This window comes from Equus przewalskii, chromosome 15 (genome assembly GCF_037783145.1).
Source record: "Equus przewalskii isolate Varuska chromosome 15, EquPr2, whole genome shotgun sequence".
In the NCBI taxonomy this organism is placed as follows: Eukaryota; Metazoa; Chordata; class Mammalia; order Perissodactyla; family Equidae; genus Equus; species Equus przewalskii.
The window spans coordinates 21,482,049-21,488,048 of NC_091845.1; the positions used below are offsets into that span (position 1 = coordinate 21,482,049).

At 38.1% G+C, this 6,000-nt stretch overlaps 1 long non-coding RNA gene across 3 annotated transcripts in view; it reads right to left on the reverse strand.

Annotated features, from left to right (window-relative positions):
* LOC103550964 (uncharacterized) overlaps window positions 1–4,501 on the reverse strand; it is a 45,530-nt gene extending 41,029 nt beyond the window's left edge. For all 3 annotated transcript variants that reach the window (XR_011527413.1, XR_011527414.1, XR_011527412.1), the window contains exon 1: window positions 4,296–4,501. This is a non-coding gene — a long non-coding RNA (uncharacterized lncRNA). The remainder of the gene's footprint in view (window positions 1–4,295) is intronic.
* Between the last annotated feature and the right edge of the window lie 1,499 nt (window positions 4,502–6,000).

Below are 6,000 nucleotides of genomic sequence, written 5' to 3' on the forward strand. Positions count from 1 at the left end.
ACTTGTCTTGCTACCTAAAACTAAGCACTCATAAGAGGTAACCATTTTTATTATTTTATTATTTATTTTTATTCACATCAGTTCAAATTGGCAAAAATATCAAATAAAACTTTACATGGTCATCCCATTTCAACTCTTTTGTGCTTTCATACAAGATAAATATTCTGTAAAGCATGAACCAAAATTAAGTTCATTTAAAAAGATTATTAAGGTTGGATTTTTTCCCTACAATTAAGGGAGCTAGAATAAATATGGATTCAGGAAAACAATTCTAGAAGTGAGAACTAATCAGGTAATAGATGGATAAAGAATGATTTCTGATGCAATCCACAAGCAAACCAAATCTTCCTGTTAGAAGAAGTTACAATCACTACTCCAAAGGACTCAACTCAACACATAACCATTTTCATCAACAAATTAAGGCACCATTGGTAAAAATATATGCTGCCTTCTGGTTGAATGGGAAGTCTAGAGCCGCTCTTCTAGTTCTTAACAGAAAGAGGAGAACTTTAAAGGGACGATAGAATAAGAAAATATTTCAAGGCTGGCCCCGTGGCTGAGTGGTTAAGTTCATGAGCTCCACGTCAGCAGCCTGGGGTTCACCAGTTCGGATCCTGGGCACAGACCTACACACTGCCATCAAGCCATGCTGTGGCAGCATCCCACATAGAAGAACTGGAATGACTTACAACTAGGATACACAACTATGTATTGGGACTTTGGGGAGAAAAAAATAAGAGGAAAATTGGCAACAGATGGTAGCTCAGGGCCAATCTTCCTCGCCAAAAAGCATACCTTCAAAAAAAAAAAGCAAGAAAATATTCCACACTGGTCTCACCCATTATTTAAAGGTGAAGGGTAATAGCATTTTTAAAACTCTTGAAATTTCATATGACATCTAGTTAAAGAGGAAAGAGTTGACTCTTATTGTGGACATGTTAGGCTGGAAAAAAGTATGGATTAAATGGATTATCATCTGGTAAAAGCCAATGAATTGGGCAATGAAATTATTTATTTTCAAATCCAGTCTATGGCTGGATGCTCATTATCTCTCATTGTGGTGTAGATGGAGACATAGAATTAATTTTAAAACTCATGAGCCTGCAAAATAGTTTAATGGTTTAGCTCATAGCCTCAGGAGTCAGAAGGTCCAATGCCAGATTTACCATGTCACCTGGAGCAAGTGACTTATCTTCTCCAAGCCCAAATTGCTCATCTGTCAAATGGGCTTAAAAATTGTACCTGCCTTAATACAGTGGGATAATGCAGGGAAGCATTCAGAGTAGTGGCCAGCAATGACCAATACATTTTAGCAATTGTCACTATCATTCTCATCAGTGAGGAAACTCCGTTGTATAGATGATCTTTGGCCTTACATTCTTCTCTTGGAAAAACATAAGACATATTTTACTTTGAATATGCCCAAAGAATGGGAATGACCCTATCTGGAGAGGCTTCACCCCCAAATATTAAGAAATGATTTGGTCACAGTTTTTGCTGTCTTTAGCACAAAGAGAATACACCACACTGACCAAAGGAATGGCTTCCACCAAAATATTCCATTAAATGTTTCATTTTGCCTCTCAATGCCTCAAGTTTAGAGTTGTTGCTTTCCCAACTAATGAATAACCAGACAATTTCTGGGCATGGATGTGACACAACTCTGTGGCACACACAGGAATTTGCCATCTACCCACATACCTTTTGCCAGAACAAAAGTCTCTCAGCCACAAATCCTGCCAGTTAGTCCATCCCTCTGGCTGCAATCACAGAAACAATGTCTTGGGAACATAACTTCTGCTTAAAGTAGAGAGCTCAGAGTAAACACTGCATATTCAAAGAAGCACAAGGCACATCATAGCCACAAAGAGAGAGAAACAACTTCAAGAGAGAAATATCCAAAACTGAAAAAAAAGACTTAATTCCCAAGAGGGAAAGCATTAAATGAATTTTAGCTGAAAATGCAAAGCCATTTACATTTGCCTTAATACTGCCAAAGTGTCTGTTGTGAAGGCCTTGAAATACTGTCTATTTCAATATTACCCTCAGGTGAAAATGGTTTTGAGATGTCCTCTGTATTCTTTGCTGGGGCCTGAAAAGAAATTACTGCATTACCTTGCATTTGCTCTTAGAGTCATTAGCCTTAGACAGCACCATCATTTAAGAAATTTATCATCAGTGCTGTCCTTCGCACAATGTATTAGTGCAATACATTATAAGAGCACCTCACTCTGATGATGTATGGCTCCAAAGATGGCAACATCTGGGAATGAATGGGTCTAAGAATAGATTTGGTGTAAGAGGATAAATGGATAGATCCACGTTGGTAATGTTATCCTGAAATAAACCAGTATTTGTTGTTCTCAACCAATCCCTCCAACACTCAACAATCTTTACAATTTCCCCGATTTAAAAAAAAAAAAAATTATTCATGACATTAAATTGATTTTTCAGGACAAAGAAGGAAGGTTTCTAAAATTAGTGGGTTGGTACATTGAGGGATAACCTAGCCCAAGCTTGATGATAAATTTCAATCATGGCTTTCAAGAAAACTCTAATTTAGTCCACCTCTCGCTCACTTAAATTTTTCAGTAGATTCGCCAAAGGAGAGAGGAGAGATTAACGTCTGATGTCTTCAAGGGTATTAGAACAAAAACTGAGTCACAATTAATTAGTCTATTCCAAATTCTAGCTTTCTACATGGCTGATGATACATTTTTTCTAAGCTCAATTCTCCCATTTCCATTCTTCAAAGTCCAGAGTGCTGTCCTCTCCATTACTTTGCCTAAATAGGATGCAAATATTTTAGTTAACTACTGAAATAAATCATTAGAAACATCCAACTTCAAAGAAAATTATGGCAAATGAAAATGCCTCAATAACTCGATTCCTGCACGCTAGAGTAATCTGCAGGGCCACAGACTTCTTTGTTAAAATGCGTTCACAACCGGCCCTCCTTTCCCATTTTAAGCACAGTGCCTCCAGGAGTCAGTGCTGAAGTGATGCTATTTCACCCTGCTATCCTATGCCACCGTCCCATGATGCTTTCTTCACTGGAGCTACTCAATGTTTCTTACGCTAAGAGAAAAAAGGTGAGAAGAGAGTGAGAGGGTAAAACAGCATGTGTGCACAATCCCACAATTATGTCCAATTAGTGTATTTCCTCCAACTATGTTGACCTGCCAACCAGTTCGAAATCTTAGTGTGATGAATTTAGAAGACACCAGCTCCTTTATACTCCATGCCCACCAACGTGAATTTCGAAAGAGACTTGGGGCTCTCAGCATCTCTCAGCCTACTATAAGATCATTGTATTATCTGACCTTAACAAGCAAACTATTTTCCTCCCACAGGATGCTGCGGAGCAAGAAAAAACCCTCGTCTAGACCACTTGTCTGTGGTGATCAGGGACTTGATATGTTTTCAACACTCCCGCAGTCTGTCATCTCTTCGTCTCTGCCCAGGCCATACCCTATGTTATTTGTTACAGATTTACTAAACCACCAGGGAATCTTGACTTTAGTGGGAAAGAAACGCAGAGGCAGAAAGAAACACAGACAAGTCAGAGAGACAGAGAGTGGCAGAAGGGAAGAAGGAGTGGAAAAGACATGGATAAAAGAAATAAATGGCTGAGCTTCAAATTGTTTTATATTTAATGAGCTAACAACTATCTTAAATCAGAAAGCCTATTCTCAGAAGTTAAAAGGGAACGTATTCAATGCCTGGAGAGCAGCACGGAATATCATCTTCCAATGACACTATTTCCTTTCATGAAATAAAGAAAGAACCTTGGCAAAATAAAATATTTAATTAAGGAACATATCATTGTGTCATTGAATAATATTCCAAAATCCTTTCCCCCTTTTTCACTTTTATGAATCACTGAACTTTCACTGCTTGTCATTTCCATTATACTAGTTTGTTCTCCTTTCTGTTGCCTGTTTTTTAAGTTCTTTCTGATAATAGGATTTCTGATTTAATATGGTTGTTAGCCCATTAAATACAAAAACAACTGGAGGGTCAGTATTAACATAAAACCGCTGTAATTATTTCGAGATATCTTTTCCTCTAGACTCTTTTAAGCAAGTGTGCCTCAAAACTTTACCAACCCTCAAACATTACAGAATTTGGCCAATTTCATTCTAAAATAACAGATTCTTCTCACTTAAGTGGATCTTAGCTCATGGTGGCCTCTGTAGGAAGCCCAAGGCATCTTCCAGCACCTACTACACCTCTTTCACCAAGAATGGGACAAGCTCATGACAACAAAAGACTTCAGGCCATCTTTCTCTTACCTCTTTCCACATTGCCTGAACAGACCTGAGGATTCAAACATTCTCTAATTTTTCACCTCTCTCACTCCTTTTCCTTTGTATCTTCTTTTCTTTGCCATCAATGTAAGAACCAAGACTTGCATGAGATAAAGGAAAATAGATTAACTGATTTAGGCTTTCATCTCTGGAAAGCAAATCAGCCGTCCAGTGAGACCAGCCTAAATGGTGCAATTCTACATTGAGGTTTGAAGTCAAAGTCCCAGCTAATAAAAGAGCATTGTGATGCCTTCCTTTGCCTCTTCCATGCATATACCTTTCAGGGACCCTGTGGGGAATGACACGGATTAGAGCAAAGCAAGATTCAGCCAAGAGGCAACAGAGTGCAAGGCTGCGACTGGTTATCTGCATCAGACGCTTTGAGCTTTCTAGCTCTGTGCCTTTGGGCAAACATCTTACTTCCTCCATCCTCCATTTCATTTGGTGGCATATGATAAGTTGTTGATAAATATCAGCTAATTTTTTTTTTTTACTTTTTATTAAGATTATGAATCTCAGCTAATTTTACTACTATTCTTGGGATGCTGGTCTAATATGATCTATTAGCTTCTATTCCAATCAGAAAGGATACGTCTTCCTACTTTTTAGTTTGAGGCAAATAGAAGAGGTGACTTTGTGAAAAACAAGGAAGGTAAATCATGAAAAATTATAGCTAACTATTGTGTTTTTACCGTGGCATGTCAGCGAAAACTAGGAAGATCATGCATTGGTCCCATTTATCAGATACTTCTTTCATATTAAGCACCTACCATATGTCTAGACTTGTGCCAGTCACTATGGGGATACAAAAGAGATATGGGACATTGTTCTTTGAGTCAAAGAGCTGCCATTCTAGCTAAAGAAACTAAATGGACATAGCATAATGGGATTTGGACCTATTAGTGATTGAAATATATCTGAAACAAGGGACAGACCGGTGTGGATGATAATGGTTGGGAAGAGGATAGGAAGGAGAAGCTTGAAACAAAGCTGGATGGGAAGATCAGATTAAGACAGGCAGAAGGAAAAAGTGTGGACATTTTAGGAGAGGACTCAATGTGAGCAGAGAGACAGACGAACTGTGTATGCTAAGAGCTGGAAATGGGGAGCAAATCTTGCTTCAAAAGGCAAGCAGATATAGCTCAATTTGTGCCAGTGGACAAATGGGAGACATTGATAGCTACTGAGTCAAGGAGAAGCATGAGGGGACGGTACAGCAGAGTCAGAGTCAAATTTTTGTGTACTATGAACACTGCCTCCTTGATATGAGTTTTGAATGGCAGCTATAATGAGGAATAGCTACAGAAGAAAGCTGTGGCTACAAAAAATTAAGGAAAACACAGAAAAAATTATTATAAGTCTCCCAGCCTTGGAGACTGGAAATTATTTGGTAGTTTCTACTGAAATGAATAATGTTTAAGGAGCCAACTTCAGGAGAGAGATGATGAAATGACTTGAGATTTTGCTATTGTGATGTCATCTTGTAGAATCTAGTGGAATGTCACATCAAGAGGGAGCTTGGATTCAGTTCCTCTAACCGTTTTTTTTAATTCAAGGCAATCACATGAAAATTTCAACCCAACTTTTTCTTCGCAAGAATTCTATCCATGCAATCTTTCTCCATCTCCAGAATGAAAAATAAACAAATAAAAATAAAAGCTACTTAAAAATCACAGAAACTATTCCATTT